General features: G+C 34.9%; 1 long non-coding RNA gene across 1 annotated transcript in view; it reads right to left on the reverse strand.

The window, feature by feature from the left end:
* LOC105864968 (uncharacterized) overlaps positions 1–7,540 on the reverse strand; it is a 28,416-nt gene extending 20,876 nt beyond the window's left edge. Inside the window, exon 1 of the long non-coding RNA XR_012919209.1 lies at positions 7,471–7,540. This is a non-coding gene — a long non-coding RNA (uncharacterized LOC105864968). The remainder of the gene's footprint in view (positions 1–7,470) is intronic.
* Between the last annotated feature and the right edge of the window lie 8,403 nt (positions 7,541–15,943).

A 15,943-nucleotide genomic window follows, 5' to 3' on the forward strand; every position in this document is an offset into this window, starting at 1 on the left:
TGAACTCACCCATGCTGATTAATTTGATTCGCAAAATATGGATTTCCAAAAATTAAGTTTTTCAACTTCAGCTTCTCACTATGCTTCTATTTCACAATCAGCAAAGCAAAATATGAAGAAAAGAATAGAGAATAGAAAAAGCTGATCTTTTCTCTCTCATAAAATATATTCTTAGCCTACACTTTTCAGTTGTTGTTTGGCAGAAAGATCACTATTTTGAATTACAAAAAAACTGAACAATGAAAAAGACATAATTGTTAGCATTATTCTGGTTTCATTAAATAAGAGAATTTGGCAATTGTTAATGGAATTATCAGTTTCCCACAACATAATCACCATAGTTGGAGGAACAGCATAATTTTGAAAATTATCATGTAATTATATTAAATTTAACAAGTGTTTTCCATATTTATACTTTGAAAACATTTTTAAAAATATGTTCTTTCTCTACTACATGCATACAAAGATCCACCATTCTATTTGATTTTTTATTTCTCATAAAAATGAAACTGAATTGTATAAGCTGCTGTGTTAACTATAGGTTTTAGCACTTCTGTTTATTACTATAATCAAATTATATTGAAAGCAAGTGAAAATTTCATAGATATGCTTACTTTGTTGACCTTAACTATATATCAAGATAGTAGGATAATTTAATCTTTATTTACAGGCTAAATTTACTTTAAAGTTTTCATGAAGAAAAAAATGAAATAAAAAGTACAAAATGCCAAATTGTTAAATTGAAACAGTTCACTTCATTCAGTTAAATATATTATTTTAAGGGAAAGAATTAAAAGAGAAGAAAGACAAAGAAAAATGAATAGAGTGGAAAAAAAGGGGCAAGGAGAGGGAGGAAGAAGGAAAAGGAGGAAGAGAGACAAAGACAATGCTTTTCAGGACATTTTCAAACTGAGTCACTTGGTTTGCTTTTAGCCAGAAAAGGATTTTATGTTTTTCTTTCAAAATTTGAAAATCAATTTTAATGTTCAATATTTATCAAGATTGATTCCTAAAATTTTAAAAGATAGTAAAACGTGTAAGGAAAAAGAAAACTGGGTCCTCAACATTTTCTTGATTGATGCCTAAATGGGCAAAGAGAAAGTACTGCTTTCATGTTGCTCAGCTGGGTTGATTTTCCACTCTCTGTTAGCTTGCATCATCAGTAGTGTCCTTAGAGCTCTGTATCTTGTTTTCATGTGTTTCTGCCTCCCAGGTGTGATGTTAATACAGCCGGTAAACTTAGCATATGCAACTTGTAAGAAGAGCCATAGCTCACAGCCTTCTGAGAGCTCTATTGGTCAAGCAAAACAACAAAAACAACAACAACAATAAAAACAAACAAACAAACAAAAATCCATGGACTCCAGAACCCAAGAGACAAATGATTTAAATGAGGGAAGGGAAAATGGATGTCAGCTCTGATGATTAGAAAATAGGTATGGCACTCGATATTAACCTTTCCCCCCAAAAAAAGTCCCAAACCAGATGGTTTCACACCCAAATTTTACCAGAACCCACTTAGAACTGGAACCAGACAAGGTTTCCTTCTATCACATTTCTATTCAACATAGTGCTAAAAGTCCTAGCCAGTGCAATCAGACAAGAAAAGGAAATGAAGGGCATCCAAATGGGGACAAAAGAGGTCAAACTATTGCTCTTTGATAATGAGATGATCTTGTCTAGAAAACCCAAAAAATTCTGCCAAGAGACTACTGGAATTGATAAATAAGTTCTGGAAAGTCCCAGGTTACAAAATCAATGTACATAAATCAGTAGCATTCATATACACCAACAACAATCAAGCTGAGAACCAAATCAAAGACTAAATAACTTTCACAATAGCAAAAAAGAAAATAAAATACTGAGAAATACATTTAACTAAGGAGGCAAAAGAACTTCACAGGGAGATCTATGAAACCCTGAGAAAGAAAATAGCAAATGAAACCCTGAGAAAGAAACTATGAAACCCTGAGAAAGAAAATAGCAAAGGATGTAAACAAATGAAAAACCATACCATTCTCATGGATCGGCAGAATCAACATGGTTACAATGTCTATACTACTCAAAGTGATCTACAGATTCAATGCAATCCCCATTAAAATACCATTATTTTTTGCAGATCTAAAAAAATAATTCTACATTTCATATGGAACCAGAGAAGACCTTGTATAGTTAAAGCAGCTTTGAGCAAAAAGAACAAATTTGGAGGCATAAATACACCAGACTTCAATCTATGCTACAAGCAGATCATAACTAAAACAGAACAGAAATGGCATAAGAACAGAGACACAAACCAATGGAACAGGACTGAGAACTCAAATATAAAGCTATTCTCATATTGCTAACTGATCTTTGACAAAGCAGACAAAAACATACACTAGGGAAAAGAATTCCTATTCAATAAATCATGCTGGAAAAATTGAATAGCCACATGTAGAAGACTGAAGCATGATCCACACCTCTCCCCTCTCACAAAAATCAACTCACGATGGATAACAGAATTAAACTTAAGGCATGAAACCATAAGAATTCTAGAAGAGAATGTTGGAAAAACTCTTATAGACATTGGCATAGACAAAGAATTTATGAAGATTCCACAAGCAATCACAGGAACAACAAAAATAAATAAATGGGACCTGATCAAAATTAAAAAGCTTCTTCACAGCAAAAGAAACTATCACTTGAGCGAATACAGAATGAGATAAAATATTTGCACACTATACATCCAATAAAGGGCTGATAACTAGAATCTATATGGAACTTGGGAAAATTAGCAAGAAAAAAATCAAGCAACTCCATCAAAAAGTGGGCAAAGAATATGAACAGAAATTTTTTAAAAGAAGACAGACTAATGGCCAACAAACATAAAAAAATGTTCAACATCTCTAATCATTAGGGAAATGCAAATCTAAACCACAATGAGATATTACTTAACTTCAGTGAGAACAGCTTTTACCCAAAAGTCCCAAAACAATAAATGTTGGCATGGATGTGGAGAGATAGGAACACTCATACACTGCTGATGAGACTGCAAACTAGTACAACCTCTATGGACAGTAGTAGTATGGAGATACCTCAAAGAACTAAAAGTAGAACTAACTACCTATGGATCCAGAAACCCCACTATTGGGTATCTACCCAAAAGAAAAAAATACATTCTATAATTAAGACATATGCATTTGAATGTTTACTGCAATACAATTCACAATCACAAAGACGTGGAATCAACCCAAATGCCCATCAGTACATGTGTGGATTAATAAAACATAATATATGTATACCATGGAACACCACTCAGTCATAAAAAATGGTGGTCTAGTATATTTTGTAACAACCTGGATGGAGCTGGAGCCCATTCTTCTAAGTGAAGTATCACAAGAATGGAAAAACAAAACCGCATGTACTCACCATTAAGTTGGTACTAATTGATGAACAATAATGTGCACATATGGGAAGTAACATTCATCAGGTGTCGGACAGGTGGGAGAGAGGAGGATGGGATGGGTACATCCACACCTAACGGATGCAGTGTACACTGTCTGGGGGATGGGCATGCTTTTGGGGCAGTGCAAAGGCAATTTACATAAGGTAACCAAAGCAATTGTAACCCCATAATACTCTGAAATAAAAACAAACAAATAAATAAATAAATCAGACCAATAAATTCCTTTGCACCCAAAAAAAGAAAAAAGAAAATGGGTATGGGCTCAGTTTCTAAATGTGTAAGAAGGAGGTGTGTAAGACAGAGAGTTGAGAATTATACCACTTGGTAGGAGCTCAAAGCAATAGTCAATGAAGAAATACAATTTCGATGTAGAAAATAATGATGAACTAAAGGGTGTAGTATACTCTGCAGCACAAGTTAAGCATATTAGTTTATTGTCATTTTATTTGCTCATTTCTAGAGTAGGCATTGACTACTCAGTGGACTGAATATGGGAGTACATAAGAGCAAAACTAAAGAACAAAGAAGTGATGGACGGAGGAAAAAAGGGAAGAAAGAAATTATGAGATCAATTTTTTAACTCCCAGTAATGAGAGGCTAGACACTCTCATCAGGAAAAAGATAATATTTTCAATATTTTACGACAAAGAAATTTTATATGAATTGCTAATATAATGGAATCAATTTATTTTTCATCAATGAAAAGTTGTATATTCATGTGAGAACCTTGTTATTTAAACATATACATACTTATGAGAATGTATGTTAAATAATCTTGCCCAAATGGGGTTTAGATCACAATCCTGAGAGACACAATCTCACATCCATAATCCCAAATGTTGAAATCCCAAAAGATCGAAAATCCTTAGGTCTAAATCCTTAAATTCTAAAGCCTCTAACATCTAAAATCATACAAATCACAATCACAGGATAGTTGCATCATGTTGGGTTGAACCATTACATTGGTATTGTCTTTATTTGGGAACTAAGTAAGGTTTATGGAGATGTTTATGGTTGCCGAGCTGACAAGAGGTAGACTTGTAGACTTAATTTTAGATGTCAACTTGATTGGATTAAGGAATACTTTGAAACCTGGTATAGCATTATTATGAGTGTGTCTGAGATGGTGTTTTGGAGGAGATTAGTGTGTAAATCTGAGTGAACTAGGTGGGAAAGATCTGCTCTTAATGTTGGAGGGCACCATCCAATCAAGACAGGGGCTTGGAGAGAACAAATACAGAAGGCAAACTGGCCTCTTTGAGAGCTGCGACAGACTTTCTCCTCTGCTGCCTTGGACAGACATCAGAACTCCAGGCTTGCCAGCCTTTTACTCTAGGAATTACACCAGTGGTCTCCTGGGTCCTGAAGCTTTTAGCCTTGGACTGAGAGTTATACCATCAGCTTCCTCAGATCTGAAGCCTTCAGACTTGGACTGAGCCACATTTCTGGCATCCAAGGGTCTCCAGCTTGCAGAAGCTTGTCCTGGGTCTTCTCAGCCCCCAGAATGATGTGAGCTAATTCTTCTACTAAATATCCTCTTGTATATACATAGTTAATTGGTTCTGTTTCTCTGGAGAACCCTAACTTATATTGATTTGGTATTGGGGAAGGTGAATATCATTGCTTTTTGCTGCAGTCCTTACAACACAATGAAAGAGATCTGTGAAATTGTTCCCTCGCAAGAAGGCTATGATAAGTTAAGTGTACGAGGCTACTTAATGGTGAAAGATAAAAGTTTAAAAGCTAATTATTGTTGGTGCTATAAAAGCAGAAAAACACTTAATTACAATGGCCAAGCAATAACCAGACTTTCAAGTGGACAGCGTAAACTTACAATATTTGTAAACCATGACCACTCTCCAAATACAGGTGCAGGAGATTTAAAAATCATAGAAGTAAAAACACAGGTGAAAAGTATAAGAAATCTCCCAAGCCAAATTATTCAATTGTATATTACTTTTGCCTCTTCACAAACAGTGCCAATTCTCTATGCTATGTACTTCATCTTCACATCATTTCCAATACTGGAGATGTAAACTGTTAGAGACTTTGAAAAAATTCTAATTCATTTTGTGTACTTTTGCATAAATCTGACCCCATAAAAGTGTATTATCACAATGTTGACTTTGTGTGTAAGCATTGTGCATATATGTAAAAATGTTGAAACTTCCTCAATAAATGAAAAAATGTCTTTTTGTATGTCTGCATTTGTGAAATATAAAATTTCTAAAGATCTCTGCACTTTGGGCAATTGCATACAGAGTGCTGACCCATGGCACCCAATTGTGGTTTTGGATTGATCTTGTCAAGACTTAAGGTTGTCTGTCATGATATTTAAGATGATTGAAGTTATAAAGCTGAGTGCACATAATTGCCAATCATACTGATATGTTTATACATTTTGATTTGACCTATTTCTTTATGCATACAGTTCATCTGCTCATAACTGTTATACTCATTCAACTATCATTAGTATGCCTGTTTATACTTGCAAAAGTGTGTATGTTATTATTGCCTATTTCATAGTGTAAAGTGGCCTATGAAGTGTTCTGTCATGATTTTATGTTTCTCAAATAAATCCCCTCTTAAAAATATAAATATATTTTAAATAAGTTTTATCATATTTTTTCAGAATTATATTTTCAAGATTTTAATTTGGGGGATTTTAACATTCAAAATTATGGATTCCAGATTGTTTCTTCAGGACTATGATTGGCTCCTAAAGAACATACTATGGATCCTTGAATATGTGCAGTCATTTTTTTGTGAAATGAAAATTCTTTGTTTACTGTGTAAGTACTTTGTGCAGAAGAAATGCTAAATAGAGTATTAGTTTCTATGAATATTTTTAATCTCATAATTTAAAAGTTTGGCTAAAATATTTAGTTGGAGTACAAGGTGAAAATTGCCTCTGGTAGTAGTGTGTGGACTTTAATTTCTAGAATTTGAAGGATGCAACAATTCTTAAGCACAGAATTCTTACAACAGCATAAGAGATTAAATTATTTTTACTAAAATATTATTTATATTCATAGTAGAATTGAATATGGTATATATGCTTAAAATATATAACTCCAACTATAAACTCAGATCAAATTTTAGTTAAACATCCAACAAAACTGCAATTTATTCATTCAACAATTATTGAATCACTCCTATGTTCCAGGTACTGATGCTCCAAGCCCTTGGAACTCAGCAGAGAACTCTTGCCCTCATGGAATGCATATTCTAACGAGAGGAGACAGACAGTAGGTGATCATTGTAATAAATGAGGACACTGTCTTCTATGCTAGAGGTAAAAAATCCTATAGAATAATAATAGGGCAGGGTAAACAATATTGGAATTGTTGAGAAGGGGGGAGATAGTTTGCAATTCTAAATGAGAAGTGGTGAGAAGTAGTCAAAGTACAGATGTATCTTAAAGACGAAGCAAACAGAATTTCCTGATGAATTGGATATTGATCTTGTGAGAGAGGGTAGTAAGTCAAAGATGGCTTCAAGATTTTTAGCTGAGCAACCTGATGACTTTGCTGTCAACTGAGAAGGGCCAAATAATTATCACGTGCCAAATACAATGAGTTTTTCCCCATTATGCTCCTTAACATTGTTAAATACCTCAGAATTTCTTGAAATTCCCTCCTGATGCAGTTTCTGTGACATCGGTTTCCCAAGTCTTCTGTTTCTCTCTTCTCTCCTGCTGCTCCATCTGCCTCTCTCAGCAACACCCCTTCCTCTACTGGCTCTTACATGTCCATGTATCACCATGGCTCCCTCTTCTGCCTTGTTCTCTAACTCTCCATTCTTTCTAGGAAAAACATATATATTCCTATCCTTCTACCATCATCCTTTGGTATTTACTTCAGATATTTACTCTGTAAAGACTTCCTTGACAAACTCCCCAAATTGTTTTACACTCTCACCTTAAAAATCTAATTCTAGTTCCAGTAATTTAACAATCTAAACCAATATACCTTCCCCCCTTTCTCAGCCCTTGACAACAAAAACACAAGAATTACAAAGCATACCAAGATTTAAAATGTTGTCAAGCTTGAAATATAACAGAAGTCTCTGTAAGTGAAGTGAGGTGTCAAAGTCAGAATACAGAACATGGAACATGGCAACAGGTCAAAGGGACTTGGATATTGGCCTGAGGAAGTTTACCACTCACATCAGAACAGAACAACCTTGGACTTGTGCAAAGGAGAAGGCTAGATGTAAGATCTTGCATAAAAAGCCAGAAATCTGGAAAGGCTACATCTGAGTGAAACGATATTGAAAATAGCCATTAGTGTAAAGAAACTACAAGGGAAACTTATCTCTACCAGAGTCAACAAGAGGATGAGGAGGCAGGTATCACATAGATAGAGTCTAGTAAGAGAAATTCAACAAATTCAACCCCTAAGCCTATGCTATTCTAGCTGTGAAATCTGAATTTATACTATTAATGTGTGGAATTTCAAGTTGAAAAATTAGCATGAAAACTGGTACAAACTGAGGAAACTTCTGAAGCTCCAAGAAACTGCTAGGAACATTTCTACAACCCATGATAGTATTCTCACAAAACAAAAAAATAATAAAGAAACTGAGGAAAAAAGTTGAATTCATAGAAGTAGAGAGTAGAATGGCTGGGGGTGTGAGGTGGATGAGGAAAGGAGAATTGGTCAATAGGTACAAAGTTTCAGTTAGATAGGTGACATAAGGTCTACTGTTAGTGGTCCATTGTACAGCGTGGTGACGGTAGTTAATAACGTATTGTGTTTCTAAATAGCTTAAAAAGAGGATTTTAAATGTTCTCACCACAAACACATGATTTAAGGTGATTGATATGCTCATTAGACTGATTTAATCATTCTACAATGTATACATTTATCAAAACAGTGCATTATACCCTACATATACATATAATTATTTGTCAATTAAAAATAAAATAAAATGTTAAAAAGAGTAATCGAAACATATTTGATAATTAAACTGAACTAAAGCTTCCAGCACATATCGGCCTATCCTAAGGCATACGAAAAACATTGAATTTTGTTCTCGTATTAAAAAATGGGCAATGTAATCCCTAAAAGTTAAGTGAAATTTTTCTTACATTTTTCACTAATTTTTTAAACAAATAATTGTAATGTACAGTACCAGTAGCTTTGAATGTAGAAATAATGCCTGTGATAGTAAAGTAAGCAAGTCAACTGAATCATGATAGTGTCATAATTGTTGACAATTTCTATTAACTAAATAATATTCTATCAATAAATACATGAAGTTAATAACTTTCTAAGACCAATTAAAAGTTGGCACAAAGATAATAATATGATAATTTATATCTTGTCATAAATATTATTTATATTTTTCCTGGCATCAAAAAATATCCAATAAAAGCCATACTCTTTCCCTTTTGATGTTGATATTTCCCATCTATGAACCCATGCCCTTCAAGATAGAAGAATGACTTTACCTGTGCCATTCCCCATGGAAAACAATCTCTTTCTAGGTAGAGTTTATCATTTTCATATCCAGGCTAGATTTACTTTAAAATTTCCTGAACTACAGAATGCATCATATTACATTATAACTATTAGTCAATCCATTTATTTTTCCCCTTTTATTTTATCATATTATGGGGGTACAAATATTGTTAGGGTTACATATATTGCCCCTGCCAACCCTCCCCCCGACCCCGCCATTCCAGAACATCAAGTACATCCAACCCCCAGGTGATGCGCACCATACCTATTATGTAAGAATATATCCTTCCCCTCCTCCCCTCTCCCACCTGCCCACCACCTGATAAAAGTTTTTTTTTTTTTTTACATTTTGGTTACATTGTATATCTTTGCCTCTCCCTAAAAAAGGTTAGAAGTATTCCCTTCCTCCTCCCCCCACAATGCTTGCCACAACCCTATTTCTTTTCCCCTGGGGACCATGAGCTTTTTGGAGACAGAGAACACTTGTGTTCCAGTGCCTTCCAAAACATCTGACAGACTCCTATTCACAAACATTTTAGTACTAAACAGAATAAACTACCTCCAATCCCTTTTCCTCCTAATATATAGCACATTATAATACTTCAGTCAATGTTATAGTAAGCAGTTTACAAAAGTTTAAAAAAGACTTGCATACCATCTGTTAATGATAAATATACATGGTGGAGATGTCAAGTGGAATTCATATGCATAGACTGGGCAAGTTCAGTAACTAGGCACATCTAGATAAATCTAGTGACTTAAAAAAAATTAAAATGTGTAGCACCTCTGAAACGATGCACTCATTTTTATATGAACCAACCAAGTTAATCTATAAATTGCTAAAGTCCATTGTATTGATCAAGTGTTTTATATTACAAACAATATTATTAAATCTTACAAACTCTCATGTATGTGTATGTAAACAATTAAGAATGATTTTAAAATAATTTAATTTAGCTTTAAATTATATACTTTGTTAAAGTGGAATTATTAGCATTAATTTTAATCTCTTATCTGGAAAATGCCTGAAAAATAAGGTTCACCCAATATGTTCTGAGTTAATAATAAGTATTCAATGAGTGAATCAATTGAATGAGAATGTGTATTTAAAATATGATTTTACAGAGTATGGATTTCAATTTATATTTATCAGTAAGTTACTTGTGAATTTGCTTACACGAAGCTCTAAAATACATTTTCATTAGGTTGGTTTACCTAAATATATCCTCATTTAAAGATTTATCAGTAGGAAAATTAAACTATATTGATTACAATATGATTACATAGGTGATAGAATTATAAAAAAAAGTTACCAAATGATTATTAGGCAGTGAAGAAATAAAGTAGGCTGTGATAAGGAAGAGGAGTATTGGGAGCCTCTTATGGATGTGGAAATATCTTTCTGTTTATCGACTTGGATGGCTGTCAGATGGGTATTTGCTTTATAATTATTTATTAAACGGTATATATGCATAGTATATATGTTTTTGTTTCATTAATTTTTAGAAAGAAAAGAATGGATTTGCATATAGCATCTGTATGAATTTCCTAGGGCTGCTGTAACAAAGTGGCACAAATTGGGTGGCTTAAAACAATAGAAATTCATTTTCTCACAGTCCTGGAGGCTAGAAGTCTTAATCAAGGTGCTAGTGGGGCCATGCTTTCTCTGAAGGCTCCAGGGAAGAATCTATTCTATGCCTTTCTCTTAGCTTCTGATGTTTCCTGAAATCCTTGACATTCCTTGGCTTATAGATGCATCACTCCAATCCCTGCCTCCATTGTCATATGCCATTCTCCCTGTGGGTCTCTGTGTGGCTTTTCTCCTCTTCTTATAAGGTCACCAGTATATTAGATTAGGGTTCACTCTAATTCAGTATGACCTCATCTTAACTTGATTACATCTGCAAAGACCTTGTTTCCAAATAATAGGAAGGAGGCAGGTATTACATGGATATAGTCTAAGAGGAGAAATTTGACCCCTAAACCTGTGCTAGGTACCAGGCTAGGACTTCAACATATATTTTGAGGGCACACAATTCAATCTATAATAGCATCTATCTCTGAAACTTTGCTAATGTAATAAGAAAGAAGAGTTTGAGCCATTCTCTCATTATGTTAATTACATGCAGGCTACTTTTACATGTATCTATTCTTTCAGTAATGTGATCAGTATTAATGGTAAAGAGTGTGTAATAAGTGTGGCAATGCACGTAGGAGAAAGAAAGAGAAAAAGTGAGCTATCAGAAATTAAGTGCTATCATGAGTCAGGGCTCAGTTAAATTTGGCCATGTCCATTTATCCTGTTATACATTAGTTAAATGTGCAGTAAGTAAATGAGATTCACATTATAAAACAATGTGGGCAGAAGTCTGGTCTCCCTATTCTTTCAGTGTCTGCATTTCACTTCTCTGGATTTTTTATTATGTTTATCTTGCTTTTTGTTGTTTTTGCAAGCATTGGTTCTCAAACTTGCAATTAAAAGTTAAGTAGAAGTTTTTGTTTATTTTGCAGCAGTATTCTTAAATATTTATGAAGGATCTTAAGACTGACTCGCTTTGAGGAAATATAGATGAATTAATAATTGATGTGGCTGCTTTGCAGAAAATTAAAGGTTGGAAGCACGTGTTAAAAAATTAAATCATCCATGGCTAAGACAGCAGATGTTATTTATTTAAAATCTTGCAAAAATGTACAATTAGGTTCATTCTTCAGCCCAAGTCAACTGAACACTTAATGATTTCAATTTTTTAGATTCTAAAACATGAGACTAGTCAAAGACTAGACAATAAAGGAGAAAGAGAAATTTCAATTCCTTATCCCAGAATTTTTAAAAATTCTGCTTAATTCACAGAGAAAAGAAAGTAAACAGAAAATAAGAATCTGAGTGTTCTGTGGTACACGGGCCTAGAGACAGGACTCATTTAAAGTTTTAGTATTTGTTTATAGTTATAGAAATCACTTTGCTTACTAGCCATTTAGGCACAAAAAATCTTTAAACAGTAATTGTAGCTCTTACACATGAACATTCTTTATGTATTTAAAGTAAAAAAAAAAAAAAAGAAAGAAAGAAAGATAAAAATTCAGAAAAATGTTGAGTTAAAAAAACCTGCCACAACCGAGCAAAGATAGTTCTAGCATCTGGAGGAGGAGTTCACACTTTTGCACATGATTTATGGAACTTGCAATCCTGTCTGGAAGTATCATTTAGAGGGCAACCTTTCTATAAAAGATCAGCAATTTTATTTCTGCCTAGAGAATGAGAGGGAGTTTACCCACTCACTCTCAGACTGTTCTAGAGGCAGAAGAGTAAAAAGCATAACCTCTACAAGTCCTCACCGAAAGCCTCATTTTCTTATCTGAAACTGAAAAATAAAAATTGCAGAGGAAGTTTGATGAGCAACAAACTATACTACTACTTAAAGTTGTCTAGTCTTTTTGAAGGTATCATTTTTAAAAAGCATTTATTCATCTAGTCAGATTTAGAGCCTCTTTTATTCCTTTGCAATAAAATATAACTTGATGAATTCTGTTTTATAATTCTGCTTTACCCATCTCTGCTACTGAAAGATCCCTGCAAAACACCTGTCCTAAGAATGATTAGTATCATCAACTTGCAATACACAGGGCAGTACTTTATATATTCATTAAAAATATGTATCAGGAAAAACTTTCCTGGGTTTCCTAAAGAGTGAAAATTTTAATATTTCTAATATGAGCAGATTTTGAAGGCCATGTGTATCCCTAGTGTATTCAGGGTGGTCTGAAATCTGAAATATTTTTTCCCAATTTACCAGAATCAACTATTTTTCTGAAGATTTCATTTAATTCAAACTTTTATGTGTTTGGTTGATCCTTTCAAATTTCTTATATTTCCTGTCGGTTTTATCACACACAAAAAAGTTATGTTTCCATCACAGCATTGATTGGAATCCTCATTATATAACTCTCGCTGGCTCAGAGGAACATTCTGGGTATGAAGTAGTGGTTTCTCAATAGTCTCCTGAATGGAGGGTCAACAAATGTCCTTGCTCCATTTGGTCCCTTTTAGTGTCCCTTGTTCACTTGATGTAGGTCACTGAGCTTTTGTGGCCCCGTAGAGAACCGATGTACCTGCACATCTCATTGCTTCTTACATTACTAAATAATTTTTTTGTATTCAATCCAAGTAAGACAAATTCTTCTATTCTTCCCTAAATACCTCGTGCCTGTCTCTCTTCAAATTAAATAAGCCTGGGATTCTACTATTGCATGCTCCCCAAAATTTGCTTACACATTTCTTTGCCCACAGTTCACTATGAAATGAAAATATTGTACCACTAAGTAGCTGGCATCCTCCAGGTATTTAAAGTTATGACAGTATCTTCCAAGCATTGTTATGAGGTATGTCCTCATGGTATAATCGCTGCAACAATGCTATACAAAAAAATCAATAAATTTTGTTCAAGATGTAACCAATGTATTCAAAGAAAAACAACAGAAATGCTTTCAAAGCTTATGGAAAAAAAAAACTTATCAGGATCGTTCATCTGGCTTGCCCTTACATTAGTAAGCTCTCTCTGCATCGTGATTGAAATATGACTATAGCTGTTCAGTACTCCCAAGAAAGGTAGAATTTTAAAATATGGAATTAATTTTAAGAAGAGTAATCTAGGTTAGATATTAAAATAATCTTCCTCATCTTAATGCTATAGTGGATACTATGACAAGCTGCCCATATTCCCCCTCCGAGATATTGGGACTTACATCCCGAGGTGGTAGAAGAGCTAGTCTTAACTGTTTAGCCCCCTCCAGAAACTGCCCTTGGGAAAATGCCCTGGACTAGAAGGAGCTGTCTTGCCTGACCACAAGGCTCCTTCCTGAGACAGCAGCATGTCCTGACTGTCGTAATGTATAGAGCACATAGCATAAGCTATGTGTAACTACACAGTGTAAACTGTGCAGTGTCCCAGATAGCATATAGAATAAGGCATATAAAGATCAAGCCCCCTCCCCCTCCTTTAAAGTACAGGATAACTCTTTGTTATCAAGACAGTATCACAGCGCCAGCTTCTCTGTCTTAGTTTGGGCTGCCATAGCAAACTACCACAGACTGGGTGGCTTATAAAACAAATAAATTTGTTTCTCACAGCACTGGAGGCTGGAAGTCTGAGGTCACAGTGCTATCGTGGCTGTGGTCAGGTTCTGGTAAGGACAGTCTTCCAGGCTGCAGACTGACAACTTCTCCTTGTAGCCTCACATGGCACAGAGAGCTAGCCATGCTCTGGCCTCTTTACAAGGGCAGTAATCCAATTCAAGAGGGGTGCAAATACCATCAAACTGAGGATTAGGTTTCAACATATGAATTTTGGGGGGACACAAAGCATTGGGCCCAGGCACTATCCCATCCTGCTACCTCCCCTGCTTCTCCCTTTCATCCCTCCTCCATCCCTGCCGTTTCTTTAGTCACATTCCTGATTCATTCCCGTTCCTTCTCCTCCCCCTTCTCTTTGCCCTGTCCCTGTCTCTCCTTCCCTTCCCTTCCCTGAGAGCAATCCTGCATGTCACCTCAGACTCAGAGTCAGCTTTCCAGGGAACACAGCTGCAACCAATGCTTTAAAAAGATGAAAATTTAACCCAAATGAGTTTATGAGATTCCTGTTCTAGACAAGATTTTAAAAGAGCAAAATAAGTGATAATCTTTCTGGAGTCACTTAAGTCTGAACCATATTCACTGATGTTGATAGTTAAGGGGGATTGAAACAGCTAAAAAGCAGTCAAGGCACAGGTAGCAATGATTCAGTGGCACAGCGTAAGTATAGATCTTATTAAAAACAAAAGGTATTATATCAAGATTCTCACATCTGTTCCACTGGTCAATATTCCTATTTTTGTGCCAATACCATATTGATTTAATTACTACAGCTTTGTAGTATAGTTTGATATCTGGCATATTAATGCCTCCCATTTTGTTTTTGTTGTCCAGAATTGCTCTTGATATTCGGGGTCTTCTTTGGTTCCATACGAAGCGTAAAAGTATTTTTTCTATATCTGTGAAGAATACTGATGGGATTTTAATAGGTATTGCATTGAATCTGTAGATCAGTTTGGGTAGTATAGACATTTTGATGATATTGAGTCTACCGATCCACGAGCATGATATGGATTTCCATCTGTTTACATCCTCTGCTATTTCCTTCCTCAGTGTTTTGTAGTTCTCCCTGTAGAGGTCTTTTACGTCCTTGGTTAAGTATATTCCTAGGTACTTTAATTTCTTTGTTGCTATTGTGAAGGGAATTGAGTCTTTGATTTGGTTCTCAATGAGATTGTTGTTGGCGTATATGAATGCCTCTGATTTCTGTGTATTGATTTTGTATCCTGAGACTTTACTAAATTCATTGATCAGTTTCAGGAGTTTCTTGGTTGAATCCTTGGGGTTTTCTAGATACAATATAGCCATCTAATCTTTGACAAACCATACAAAAACATACGCTGGGGAAAAGAATCCCTCTTCAATAAATGGTGTTGGGAAAACTGGATAGCCACCTGTAGAAGGCTAAAACAGGACCCACACCTTTCACCTCTCACAAAAACCAACTCACGCTGGATAACAGACTTAAACCTAAGGTATGAAACTATTAGAACTCTAGAGGAAAATGTTGGAAACACTCTCCTAGACATTGGCCTGGGCAAAGAGTTTATGAAGAAGTCCCCAAAGGCAATCACAGCAGCAACAAAAATAAATAAATGGGACATGATCAAACTACAAAGCTTCTGCACAGCTAAAGAAATAGTCATGAAAGTAAACAGACAACCTACAGAATGGGAGAAAATTTTTGCATCCTATGCATCCGATAAGGGACTGATAACTAGAATATACTTAGAACTCACGAAAATTAGGAAGAAAAAATCAAATAACCCCATTAAAAAGTGGGCAAAGGACTTGAACAGAAATTTTTCTAAAGAAGACAGAAGAATGGCCAACAAACATATGAAGAAATGCTCAACATCTCTAATCATCAGGGAAATGCAAATCAAAACCACAATGAGATATCAC

Source organism: Microcebus murinus, chromosome 5 (genome assembly GCF_040939455.1).
Source record: "Microcebus murinus isolate Inina chromosome 5, M.murinus_Inina_mat1.0, whole genome shotgun sequence".
NCBI lineage: Eukaryota > Metazoa > Chordata > Mammalia > Primates > Cheirogaleidae > Microcebus > Microcebus murinus.